Source organism: Hylobates moloch, unplaced genomic scaffold (assembly GCF_009828535.3).
Source record: "Hylobates moloch isolate HMO894 unplaced genomic scaffold, HMol_V3 SCAFFOLD_15, whole genome shotgun sequence".
Taxonomy (NCBI): Eukaryota; Metazoa; Chordata; class Mammalia; order Primates; family Hylobatidae; genus Hylobates; species Hylobates moloch.
Genome location: NW_026652290.1, coordinates 80,001,753 through 80,016,168, shown reverse-complemented (window position 1 = coordinate 80,016,168; position 14,416 = coordinate 80,001,753). Strand labels below are relative to the sequence as shown.

At 44.0% G+C, this 14,416-nt stretch overlaps 1 pseudogene; it reads left to right on the top strand.

The window, feature by feature from the left end:
- The first annotated feature begins 2,437 nt into the window (after positions 1–2,437).
- On the top strand, positions 2,438–10,214 carry LOC116483239 (keratinocyte-associated protein 2-like; annotated as a pseudogene).
- Positions 10,215–14,416: the final 4,202 nt, after the last annotated feature.

Here is a 14,416-nt window from a genome sequence, read left to right as displayed (position 1 = left end):
CAATTGAATTGCATTGGACTTCTTGACTACACCAGTTCATTAGTTAATGTCTTTGGAGAGTAGCTAAGAATAATCTCTGTGCCTTCACCTTCAGCTCCCAACTCACACATTTAGGTGGGTTATTATCCATCTCCAGTCTGGCCATCACTTACTTCAGTTTACTGGTCTTTTTCTCACGAGCCTTCATGAGATCCTCCTGAATTTGTTCACATCCTCTTGGTCCTTCACTCCCTCAAGAGCATAGGGTCTTATGAAAATCTGGAGATTTCATCATATTCTTCCAGATTATTCATAAAAATTAGGTAAAAATATTTCTGGTACTGATTCAATAGGCTGGGAAGTGGAAAAATTAAGCTCTGTTTTTCAATAGCTTATCTCCTCCTTAGCTATGAAAAAAAGACAGCTGTGGGTTTTAAACAGACCTTTTCTGCTTCTGGGCTCTTCCTCAGAGAGGCAGCCTGAAAAGAATCTGAACTAAAAGTGAGAACATCTCTGGAAGCCTCCTGAGTCCACACAAATTCATCTAGGGATCTATGTGGCTGAACACTTCCTGCATCCAGTGCCTAGCTGTATTGCAACTTACCTGTCCATAATACCCTCTGGTGGGAACAGCATGCACTGCACCTTCTTGGCTAAGCCCATTCATTGCCTTAGGCTGTACTTTCAACTGAGTCATATAATTTTTCTGTCCTTTTTTGAAGTAAGAATGGTCAGACTTAATACTATACCCCAAGGAAATATTAAGAGAATGAATGCAAATTACACAAACAAAAGGACTGTAGGGTTCCAGGAAGAAAGATTATGCTCTTTGAATATGGAAAGGTAGTTTTGAAGTTAGAATTAGATGCAAGCACATGTGCCAGAAAACCCAAGAAATTGGTAACTAAAATAAGATCAGAGTTTATCTCTCTTTTAATTAAATGAAGTCTGGAGTCAGAAATCTAGGACTAGATAGCTACTCAAAATCATGTAAATTTCAGGCTCCTGTCTGGCTGCTCCACCAACTTTAGCATGCTGCCTCTTGGTCCAAGGTGGTTGTGCAAGCTCCAGTCATCATATCCGTATTCCTGTCATCAGGAAGGAGGAATAGAGAAGAAAGGAATCTTCTTCCTTGAAGAACACTTCTAGAAATTTGCATACAACACGTCCAATTATATTTATTAGCTGAAACTTAGTTACATAGTACATCTAGCTGCAAGGGAAGCTGGACAATGTAGTTTTATTTTGAGCAGCATGTACCCAGCTATAAATTGCAAGTTTTATTATCAGGAAAGAAGTGGAGACTAAATAAAGGGGACTAATAGCAATGTATGAAGTGGGAAGGTGCAGATCATTGCCAGAAAGAAAATTATACTAATAGCCTATCAAGCACATACACGAAGTACTGAGAAATATGAAAATTATTGCTTCCCCCTCTTGTGTATTAATCCATTTTTGCACTGCTATAAGGAAATACCTGAGACCAGGTAATGTATAGAGAAAAGAGGTTTCATTGGCTCACAGTTCTGCAGGCTGCACAGGAAGTATAGTGGCTTCTACTTCTGGAGAGGCCCCAGGAAGCTTCTAATCATGGCAGAAGGCAAAGGGGGAGTAAGGTGTTCACATGGCAGGAGCAGGAGCGAGGGGTGGGGGTTCTACACACTTTTAAACAACATCTCATGAGAACTCACTCATTCAGTATCATGAGAACAGCACCAAGGAGATAGTGCTAAAGCATTCATGAGAAATCCACCCCCATGATCCAATCACCTCCCACCAGACCCCACCTCCAACACTGGGGATTACAATTCAACATGAGATTTGGGCAGAGTCACAGATCCAAACCCTATCACCTTGGGTCACCTAATGGGTCTATACTGGATTCACCTTAGAGGAGCATCAGGAAGTTTCTTCTCTCTGATCTTTTATTTTCTTCCCTCCTCATTACCACTCCCCCCCATCTTTTTACACTCTGATTTTCTCTCAAAGTCTTGATTCTTCCTCCTCTTAGCCTCTAGCTCCAGCTGTCAGTCATCACTCTGGCATAGGAAATGCAAGAAGGTAGCCCTTCCCAGGTCAGCTTCACAGAATACAGCAGCAAAACAGGCCCCTATGTTGCTAATACTGATTGCTTCTTAGAGCACACTATGATAACTGGGCCTCTATCACTTTTTTATTTTTTCTTTTCTTTTTTGTTTTTTTGAAATGGACTTTCGCTCTTGTCACCCAGGCTGGAGTCCATTGGCATGATCTTGGCTCACTGCAACCTCCACCTCCTGGGTTCAAGCAATTCTCCTGTCTCAGCCTCACGAGTAGGTGGGATTACAGGTGCCCACTACCACGCCAGCTGATTTTTGTATTTTTAGTAGAGATGGGGTTTCACCATGTTGGCTAGGCTGGTCTCAAACTCCTGACCTCAAGTGACCTGCTCACCTCGGCCTCCCAAAGTACTGGGATCATGGGCGTGAACCACCGTACTCAGTTTCTGTCACTTTTTTTCTATCTCATCAAAGATCTCCTATTTTCCTGATTTGGAGATAAAGTAATTCTCCCTGCTCAGTTATTGAGAAACTAAATATCCCACATGTGGATTTTCCAAGTTCTCATTGGTAAGCAATGCCCTCATTACACATCATATGGTATATGACTATAGCACATTCCAGAAGTGGGTAGGATATTTATAAATAATGGGTATGGGGGCAGAAGCACTGCCTAGGAGGATTCCAGTATTGGGAAACTGGCTGGCAGTCATCAGAGCTAAGAATTCAAGTGATCTAGTTCTAGGATAAAATTCCCTGTGTGCCGTTGGTATTTGTTTGAAGCATCACCCCTAGCACTCTGCAGAAGGTCAGCCTGGATTTCCTTGATAAAAGGAAATATGGGATAAGGGCCTGTGATTTCTGACAGGATTGAAGCCAGTGGAATGTAGTGTCAGTAAGATGCTTTTGGTCCCAAGAAACAGAATATCCAATGATTGGAAAATGTTTTTGGTTCACATAAATGAAATATCTAGAGGTAGGGCAACCTTCAAGTATAATTGGATCAAGGCTCTGGCTTACTTTCTCCGGAATTCTCAAAAGTCAGCCCTCCTCAGTGTGGTGGCCTTGCCCTCAGGCTATCTTCTTCCCTCTTGGTAGCAAAATGACTGTAGCAGTTCCAGATTACAAACCTCATATCACTCAGTCAAAACAGAGAGAGAAAGCAATCTTCTCTTCCTTTAACAGACTTAGGTCCATAAGTTCTACACTTCTCTGTGATTTAACAAACCTAAACCAATCATGACTGCGTGCAGACTGCCATGTTGATCTAGGCCTGGGTTACATGACCATTCTTTTAAGCAATTACTGTGGCAAGAGGGGTGGAGTTATATTGCTGGTATTAAGACGATCAGGATCCTCCCCTGAAGCTGGGGCTGGGGTCAGTATGAGCCAAACCTACATGGCTGCTATGCAAGGGGGAGAGATGAGTAGCCAAAGGAAAATCTATGGGCTGTTAGGAAGAGATAGAAGTCAAGGAATGGTATCTGGTATAAATGACCCTACCAGGGTATCTTATTTCTGGGTTCTACCCAAATCAAAGGACTGTCAAGAGGGAAGGGAAGAGGTCCAGATGAGCAACTAAACCAGGGTAGCGGCCTGAGGCAGCTGTAGGGCTCTAGATTGGAGGATGAAGCCAGGTGGGGACTGAACCAAGAAGGTAGCAGGGAATATTGGAAGGAACCATTTTTAGTAAAATCCTTTTTGAAGTTCTGGCAAAATTTTAGCTGTGTTATAAGAACAAGGGTAAGGCTGGGCATGGTGACTCAATGTAATCCCAGCACTTTGGGAGGCCAAGGCAGGTGGATTGCCTTGAGTTTGAAACCAGCCTGGGCAACATGGCAAATCGTCATCTCTACAAAAACAAATCAAAAAATTAGCTGGGCGTGGTGATGTGTGCCTGTAGTCATGGCTACTTAGAAGGCTGAGATGGCAGGACCGTTTGAGCCCTGGAGGTAGAAGCTGCAGTGATCTGTGCTGGTGCCACTGTGCTCCAGCCCAGGCAAGACTCTGTCTCAATAAAACAGAAACAAAAACAAAAAACAAAACAAAGATAGCGTTTATTGCTGGGCCAGTGTCAAGCCCTGAACTGGCCCTTGGAGCTACCATGATAGTGTTAATCAGCAAAAGAAAGTATAGAGAGATGTGGCCAGGGTTCTGTGGGCCAAGACCCTATGCCACCAAGAGATTCTACCTCTCATGTTGACCTCTATATTTCATGGTGCAAAAGAAGATGACATTGCTTTGCAACTTCTCTGAGGTATGGGAATGTGGCACCTCCAATTCTAGGAAAACTGTGAGTTGATTATGGATAAATCCAGGTATCCCTGAGCTTCCTGACTCCTCACTTTGACTCCTCCTATATCTTCCTTTCCTTCTTACCTTATATTCCTCTTGATTCCTCTTCTGTCTTCTTTTTCCTGTAAGCTTTTTCTTTTCTCCTTTCCTTTTTTTGTCCTAGTCTCTTCATTTCTCTTCATTCTGTTTTTTCCTTCTCTGTCTTCATATTCTCTTCTCTCCATCTCCTTTTTTCTTTCTTCTGATATTTCACAGATGTCTGACTAAACTAACTCTTCTATATAGATTTGAGCTTGATTTAAAAAATGATTATAGAGGGTGGAGGAAGGAGAGGTCAACAATGCCTGTGGAGCCAGGACAACCAGCCACCTGGGTAGGTTCAGGAAAGTCACTTCATCTCTCTGAACCTTAGCTTTCTCAACTGAAAAATTGAGAGGTGGATTATATGTTTTTTTTTTTTTTCCCAGGGCCCTTGTACTGCCCTTTAGGACATCTGGGAAAGGAGTCTAGGGGCCAGTCCCTCTGAATCTAGCCCTGGGTTTGTTTTTATTTGGGGTGAGTGGGGGCAAAAGTGGCATCTCTAATGATGGGGGTGAAGATTAGTGACTGCTAATTGGCAGTTCAGGACAATGACCAAACTGAGGACCATGGCCTTTTCCCATCCTGGTAGGAGAGTCATGGTTTTGTAAAATAGTATTCAGTGTAAACTGGAGGCTCATTTCATAGCACTTGAGAATATTGTCAGACAACAAAACTCACTTTATCTGGGAATGTCTAATTTCTCCTTCATTTCTGAAGGATGGTTTTGTCAGATGTAGAATCTCAGTTGAGAAGTGTTTATTTTTCTTTTTTTCAGCACTTTGAATATGTCATCCTACTGTCTTTTGGCTTCCATGATTTCTGATCAGAAATCAGCTGTTAATCTTATTGAGGGTCCCTTGTACATGATGAGTTGCTTCTTTGTTGATGTTTTCAAGATTCTCTCTTTATCTTGCAGCACTTTGATTATAATGTGTATCATCATGGATCTCTTTGAGGTTTTCCTGCTTGGAATTCATTGAGTTTCTTGGATGTGTACATTTATGCTTTTCATCAAATTTGGGAAGTTTTTGTTCATTATTTTATCAAATGTTCTTTTCTGTCTGTCCCTTTCTTTCTCTTCTCTCCTTCTGGGACTATCATGCTTATGTTGGTATGCTTGATGATGTCCCACAGATCTCATAGGTTCTGTTCATTTTTCTTCATTCTTTTTTCTTTCTGTTGCTTAGATTAAATAATCTCAACTGAACTATCTTCAAGTTTGCTCATTCCTTTGTCTGCCAGATAAAATCTTCTGCTATATTCCTCTAGTAAAATTTTTCAGTTACTATACTTTTCAACTCCAGAATTTCGATTTGGTTCCTTTTTATAGTTTCTATTTCTTTATTGCTATTTTCTATTTTGGTGATACATCATTCTCATGCTTTCCTTTAGTTCTTCTTTTAAACATTTTTTATTTATTCATTTGTTTATTTTTATAGAGATGAGTCCTCACTATGTTGCCCAGACTGGTCTCAAACTCCTGGGTTCAAGCAATCCTTCCAAAGTGCTGGGATTACAGGCATGAGCCACTGTCCCTGGCCTCCTTTAGTTCTTTAAACAGAGTTTCCTTTAGTTCTTTGAACTGATCTCAAAGTCCTTATCTAGTAAGTCCAATGTATGGGCTTCTTCAGGGTCAGTTTCTATTGATTCCATTTTTTTCTGCCTGTGGGAAATTTTTCTTATTTCTTTGCATGCCTTGTAATTTTTTATTAAAACTCTATACTTGCAATATTATGTGGCAACTCTGGAAATCAGATTTTACCACCTCTTTAGCATTTGCTATTGTTGCTGTTTGCTTAGTGACTTTTCTAAACTAATTTAGTAAATTCTGTATTCTTTGTCATATGTGGCCACTGAAGTCTCTGTTCCATTAGCTTAGTAGTCAGCTAATTAGACAGAGATTTCCTTAAACACTTGGAACAATGGCAAAAACAAAAACACCCAGTCTTTGCAGAAGGATTAAGTGTGTATGTTGGGCATGTCTTCAACACTCAGCTAGGGATTTTACAACACTGCTTTACATGCTGCTTGTGCACAGCCTCAAGGTCAACCAGAGATAAGAACTCTATTAGAGCCTCCTCAGGTCTTACCTGGGCACACACACAACCTTGGGTATGCACATGGTCTTCTAGATTGCCAAGAATATACTGAATCTTTACAAAGCTCTTATTTCCCAAAGCATCTCACTCCCCAGCCTTTCCTCCCAAGCTTTTGGGTTAGCCTATTGTGTGCCCAACTGTTATCCATTGCCTTAGGCAGCAGAGACTAAAACATTTGCCTGTAAGTGTTATTGATAAATGCCCTTTGGTAGTGACTTTGGCATAAGGCAACTTTTAGTCAGGCTGGCAAGATAAAGTCAAATATTTTCAACAGGACTTCTGGAAGCCACCGCCATCAACTAAGGACAATTTGTAAATTAGGTCCATTTGCTCCCTCCTGTATTAGTTCTGACGATGTGGGCTATTATTTTCAAGACTACTGCTGAGATGGTAAGCGTGGGATGGAACTAGGGGTAAGTGAAAACTCCACAAAGCTCTTTGTCCTTACTGAGATTCAGCTGGCTTCTTGAATAAGTGCTCCCTGGGTTGCTGCAAGCTTTTATCTAGTTTCCAGAGTTTTAGAAAGGTTGATTCTGACAGTTTTTGCTTATTAAAAAAATTGCCTTTATGGAAGTGTGGGCTTTTGGAATTCCTTATTCTGCCATTTTCTCTGCCATTATACTGGAGGGTTTTCCCCAAAAAACTCATTTTAAAATCCCAGCACAGCAGTTCAAAGACACTAGGTTTAACTAATTATCTTCCAACCCAGCACTTAGTGTGTTAGTGTGAGTACTGCTCTACTTTATGTGACTTCTAAAGGACCAATGCTTTTATCCATGTGATCATTCTGAAGGTCTTTCTTCCAAAGATTTTAGGTTGCTTTCCATGCTGATCATATTTCCTCTGTCACATCTATGAAATAAGAGGCTATGGCTAGTCCTCTTTCCCATTATTGTCACAGAACTGAAGTTCACAGAGTTTGCTGACTTGCTCAAGGTTGCACAGGAAGGTGAAGGTGGAGGTAAAATTTCAGACCTCCTGATTCCCCATCTAGTGCTCTCTCCGTGAGATAAAGTTGGGAGATGTGTGCAGGTTGCTCTGTGTGAGTAAATCAGAATTTCATCTTTTCCATTAGCCTTAAGTGTTGGCCTCAGTTGATCTCTCTCTATACCCACTTCCTCTTTACCCCACCCCCCCCATTTCCATCGATCATGAAGAAAAGAATTCCTTGGACTCTTTGACAGGCTGCTACCCTCTCTGGCTTTCAGGGAAAGAACATTCTCTTTGAAACCATTGATTCCAGAAGAGTTTACTCTTTTAGAGTTCTCTGCTGCCTGCTGTGGTCTATCCCAGAGAATCACACATGTTAGAGTTGGAAAGGATGCCTTTCCACTTTATAAATGAGGACACAGATCCAGTCATATATCTACATTGGGGATTCTCTGCCTAGAATGCACATCACATTTATCTAGTTTATTAATTTGGCTGTTGTGCTCCAGGGGCAGATAAAGCACAGTGTGAATGGTGCCTATTGGGGTTGGTGATACTCTGGAATTGAATTAGACTAAATTACTTTAGGAAATAGATCCCAAAACATGTTGGCTCAAACACAAAAGCAGTTTATCTCTTCCTTTATCTGGGACAGCTATCCAAGGTTGCGGAAGGGAGGTCACTCAGTGCTCCACTCCATGTAGTAATTTAGGGACCCAGGCTAACGATAGCGCTGCCATTTTCAAAGCATGACTTCCGAGGTGACTCTGGTTTTTGCCATTCAACAAGGAAATGGAAAGGGAAAAACAGTATGGGGAAGCACAGGTGGGAGATCTTATGGGCTGGGTCTTGAAGTGGCTCACATTGTGTCCACTCACATTTCTTTAGAAAAAACATGGTCCTAGGGCCACACTTAACAGCAAAAGAGGCTGGGAAAGGTCATGTAGTTGGTCAGCCATATGCCAGGCTACAGTTGTTTCCAATGAAGATGGAAAAATGATGTTTATATCCTCATATCTGGTACTGAGCAGACAGGTACTTAGAAAATATGAAGTTATGGGATAGATGAACAAGGGAAAGGTTGAATAAATGAATGAAGGAGTGGGGTGATTCTTCCTTGGTTGCACAGCTAGTTACAGAAATTTTTCTGCAGACTTTACTATTTTTGTTAGCAATGAAAGAGGTTACAGATCCCCCCCCAATATTTCTCCACATTTGCAGAAAACGTTGTCACATGAACGCGTGGGAAAATAATTAACAATTGTCCCACTCTAAGGAAATTCAGTGGATAGAATTCTGAAACTACATTATATATATTTGGAGATATTCTTATTGATGTGATTTTAAACTTTACAAATACATTAGCCATGGGTTATTGTTAACAAATTGATGTGCTGTTTTTTAAGCGACTTTTTAAAATGTACAATTTGCTATTGTTTTTGTGTTTGTGTTACTGGTTTTATAGAAACTCAGAACAACAATAAAGGTCCTTGGAGATAACCAAGTTCAATTCCCAATGAGTTCAGATACAATGTTCTTTCCTTCTTCAGCAATAGGATTTTAGTTGTATTAATACATAGTTGTCCCAAATAAAGCCCATATTTCACAGTCTTCCTGTAAGTGCAGTGTGATCCTGTGGCTAGGTTCTGGACAATGGGATGTTGTGTAGCAGCTTCTAGGAATCTTACTTAAGAGACAGAACGCATGTGACTTTACCTTTTTCTTCAGTCCTTCCTGGTGTCATCTTGGGACATGAGATTGAGATTATATACAGTGGAGCAACTAAGTAGGAGGAGCTTGACTTTGCACCAAACTGAGACTGCCTACCTAGACTTTAATGTGTGGGAGAAATAATCTTCTATTTTGCTTGAGACCTCTCATTTGGCTTTTTAAAAAAATTACTTCCAGCTGCAACTTGCCCAAATTATTATTTTATGCAACAATGAGGAAATGAAATGACTTGTGGTCACTTGTAGGAATTGGATCTCATGCAGTACCTCTAAGTGCATTCTTCGCTACAGAAAAAACAAGAAAAAAAAAATCCATCCTAAAACAAAACAAACAAAATACAATCCCCAAAACACTATGCAAACACCATGATAGTAAAAACAGCAACACCAATAACTACACATGCATAGAAAAAGGAAATTTACAGAGCACTGTTGCTTCTGTTCTAAAATCACTGAGAACTGACTAACATTTCATACACACTCAGTAAATCCTTTTCCTGGGATTTTTTTTCCCTGGCCACACAGGTAGCTCCATTTTCCAGCTTCCCTTGCAGTTGGTTGGTCATGTGACTAAGCTCCAGCCAATTGAATAAGAGTAAAAGTGCCGTTTTCTTGGCCAGAGGCGCCAATTTGACTCACAGGCAGGGCATGATGGTGGTGGGTACAGACACACCTCACTGGCGATCTCCTCCCTCCTGTCCCTGCTGCTCTTCACTGGGATGCAGATGTAGATCCATCAGCTGGCCTCCACCGAGTGGCTTACCATCCAGGGTGGCCTGCATGGCTCAGGTCTCTTCGTGCTCTCCCTCACTGCCTTCAAGATTCTGGAGAATCTTGTGTTTGGCAAAGGATCCCAAGCAAAGACCTTCCCTGAGATTCTCCTGTGCCTCCTGTTGGCCCTCTTTGCGTCTGGCCTCATCCACCGAGTCTGTGTCACTACCTGCTTCATATTCTCCATGGTTGGCCTGTGCTATATCAACAAGATCTCCACTCTGTATCAGGCAGCAGCTCCAGTCCTCACACCAGCCAAGGTCACAGGCAAGAGCAAGAAGAGAAATTGACCTTGGATGTTCAATAAAGTTGATTCTTTGTAAAAAAAAAAAAAAAAAAAAAGAGTAAAAGTGTACCACTTCTAAACCGGCCCCCACCTCACACCTCCCATGCCTGTCCTCCACACTCATTACTTATCCAGCAACTAAGTGCAAAGGATTCTAAGGTCCTAGGTGAGGATGGAACCATTTGATAAAAGAGCCTGGGTCCTTGAATCTCCCTGTGGGAAACCACCTGCTGACCGGAAGCACTCCTATTGAACTTTTGGGTGGGTGAGAAATAAGCTTATGTTTCTCATAAGCTTATGTAGTCTTTTTTCCTGTTCTTTGCCTCAACTCCATCTGGGTTGGAAGCTGACCTGTGTTGGGCAGATTTTGAGTTTGAGGTAGATTTTTGTTGACATGCTACCAGGTATGGTGGGATTTTAGTCTTTCCTGGTCTCTAGGGAGGAAGGTGCTGCCGGCTGATGCCTGCCTGACTCCAAGTTTGTATCTTGGCTCCAGATATCCTGGACTCTCACCTCTGTCACCCTTTGTCATCACTCTTGTCTTCATTCATTCCTTGCCCCAATTCCCTTACCATTTCTTGCCATTGAATATTATTCGCCTTCAGGGCACTTGATTTACCTACTCCTTTAAGGTATAATAAATAAATTATAAAGTGATTCTCAGCCTGGCACTGTGGCTCACGCCTGTAATCCCAGCACTTTGGGAGGTGGAGATGGGTGGATCACCTGAGGTCAGGAGTTCAAGACCAGCCTGGCCAACATGGTGAAATCCCGCCTCTACTAAAAACATAAAAATTAGTTGAGCGTGGTGGTGCATGCCTGTAATCCCAGCTACTCAGGGGGCTGAGGCAGGACAATCGTTTGAACCCAGGAAGTGGTGGAGGTTGCAGTGAGCCGAGATCGCACCACTGCACTCCAGCTTGGGCGACAGAGTGAGACTCCATCTTAAAAAAAAAAAAAAAAAAGTGATTCTTGACTTCTACACTTAAGGCTCCAGACCAACATCAGGGTCTAGGCTTTCAGATTAAACAAAAGCCTTGAGTCCCTTCTCATTTTCTCCAGTTACAAAATCTGCAGCTCTTTGGGCATCACCTACAAAACTTTGACCTTTTAAGAAAATCTCTGGCTCCATGCTCATTGGCTGAAAGCTTTAACTGACAGGTCTCAAGTCCAATGACAGAACAAAGCTCTGGTTCTCAGTTCTATCCACTTCCCCAGGCTTCCCTTGTACGGAAGTGGCTCCAGGCATTCCTTTTAGTTATTTCAGAGGCAGATTGTTCTGATTTTGAGATACTTTTACTTAAGTCTCTGTGGCATCATCTAGACCTGCACGATGGCTGCCATCTCTCCACATCCTTTCCCCAATTCCAGGAGAGCAATCTTTATTCTTTGGGCTGGTTTGGTATCTGCTCTTTCCCCAAAACTTAACAAGTCACCTCAAAAGTAGAGTGTAGAAGAGCCTCCATTAGCTCTGGGACCTCAGGAGAGCCACACATAACATCTTGGGCCTCAGTTCCTCATGTGCCAAATATGGATCAGAATTACTTTCCTGCCTACCTATATAATTGTGAATATTAAGCAATGAGAATTTTGTGAAACCATTGAAATTCTGCAAAGTACCATATAAAGAATGCTAGGAGCTATTCATATTACTTGGCATTTAGAAACGATTCACCTTCACCTTCTCTGCTTTTCTAATTCCCTCTGGCCACCTTCCCCACCCCATCAGTGCCAGGGCTCTTCCCTGGGAAGGAAATGGGAGGAGCACTCACACTTCTGGGTTTATCTCCTTAAGTTTAGCATCACCCTTAAGTTTAGCTCACTTCCCTAGGCTTGGATGGGTGACCTCCTTCATCAGTTCATGGTGGCTTTCCAGTGTCACCAAAAGCTTTGCCTCAGGACAATAGCCTATTTCATACACTTTATCTTAAAACTGATAGAATCATCTAGCTCTGGTGAAATCAGAGAGCTTGTACCACCAATATCTCCGCAGGCTGGAGAAGGGGATGAGGGCTTCCAGCGGGGCCTGTGTGAGGCTGGGGGAGCAGAGATGGCCAGCTCTTTTCTGGTCTTTAGAGAGCAGGGTCTGGGTTCCCCCTCCCTCCTTGGCCTCCTTGCTCTGCAGTGGTAAACCAGAGTGACTGGAATGATGCTTTAATATACTGGCTCCCAGACAGAGAACTTTGCCCCCAACCCACCAGTGTGGGATTAATGGGGTAGGGTGGGGTGGGGAGAGGAGGACATCCCACAAGGACTAATGTCTCAGCCCTCAGGGTCCTTCTATCATCCTCAGTCTCATCTTCCTGAGCTGAGTGGCTGAGACCAGGTGGGGGTCGCAGAAGGAGGGGAAAGAGGGAGATAGCAGCAGGCTGACCTTGGGGTTTCGTGGCTCCATCTTTACTCTGGAATAGCCAGCACTGGTAGAAACCCCTTCTGGGCTGCTGGACTGTGAGTCATGTCTACACAGTAGAGGGCAAGTGAGGAAACAGTAATTTTGTGAATTATTGAGGATATAAACTCTTTCACAGGATTTAAGCTATTTAAGGTGATCACTGAGGCTGTGAGTTCTGTTACCACCCCTCAGTCTACGTTTCACATGGCCCCAGAGCTGCTGGTCCCTGTCTTTTTCATGGCCAAAATTGTATTTCCTACAAGGACTAACTGAGGATTGAGTAGCCTGGTGTTCTCTCCCCACATCTAAGAGCTGTCCAGATCACCCCACCGACCCCGCACCGTGGGAGTCACCACACCTGTCCCTGCTATCTGAAGCTCCTGGACCATGTGGGGCTCCAATCTCAAGCACTGAGCTCACTCACGGGCAGTCAGCATCCTGGGAAGAAAGTGGCTGCAGACTCTGAGACTGAGTTCAAATGCTCATACTGCTGCTGTAATTAATGTGTAACTCCAGCAAGTTCCTGAACCTGGCACCTTCATTTCTTATACTGGTAATAATAATTTCTTGGTATGGGCTCTGTGAGAATTAAACAGATACCAGGTATCTAAAGTGCTCTATGCACATAGTATATGTTCAATAAATGGTAGTTAAAGGCCAGGTGCAGTGGCTCACCCTCATAATCCCAGCACTTTGGGAGGCTGAGGCGGGAGGATTATTGGAGCCCAGGAGTTCGAGACCAGGGTAGGCAATGTAAGGAGACCCCATCTCTACAAAAACTAAAAAAATTAGCCAAGCATGGTCACGCGCCAGTAGTCCTAGCTACTGGGGAGACTGAGGCAGGGAGGATCATTTGAGCCCAGGAGTTCGAGTGAGCTATGATCGCACCACTGCACCTGCACTCTGCGGCTACTCTTACCCTCCTGCCCCACAGACCGGTTACTTTTTAGACAATCTCAGATAGCTGAAGTCTGACTCTTGGGCTGGAGCAGCCGAGACAGCGCTCCCCAGCGGGACTACAGAATCCTGGGTGTGGGCCTGGGGGCCCTGGATTGGCAGTGGTGGAGTCTTCTGAGCCTAACAGCTACTAGGAATGACAGAGTTGCAGATGGCTTTGTCGCCCGCGGGGCGGCTCAAGCGTCCTGGGTCCCAGGCCTCTGTCCTACGGCCAGGCCGCCGGCTCAATGGGCTGAAGGGAATCGGGTTGACCAGTCCTAACGTCCCAAGCTCCCCTGACCTCACGGCCCAGAGCCTGGCATTACCCCAAGCAGTGCGTTGGTTACTCTCCCTGGAAAGCCGCCCCCGCCGGGGCAAGTGGGAGTTGCGGCACTGCGGTCTTCGGAGGCCTAGGTCGCCCAGAGCAGGCGGAGCCCTGTATCCCTCCTGGAGCCGGCCTGCGGTGAGGTCGGTACCCGGTACTTAGGGAGGGAGGACGCGCTTGGTGCTCAGGGTAGGCTGGGCCGCTGCTAGCTCTTGATTTAGTCTCATGTCCGCTTTTGTGCCGGCCTCTCCGATTTGTGGGTCCTTCCAAGAAAGAGTCCTCTAGGGCAGCTAGGGACGTCTCTTGGGTCTGGCGAGGCGGCAGGCCTTCTTCGGACCCATCCCCAGCGGTGTAACGGAGACTTTCTCCACTGCAGGGCGGCCTGGGGCGGGCATCTGCCAGGCGAGGGAGCTGCCCTGCGGCCGAGATTGTGGGGAAACGACGTGGAAGACACCCCATCGGAGGGCACCCAATCTGCCTCTGCACTTCGATTCCATCCTGCAACCCAGGAGAAACCGTTTCCGAGTTCCAGCCGCACAGGCACCCGCGGAGT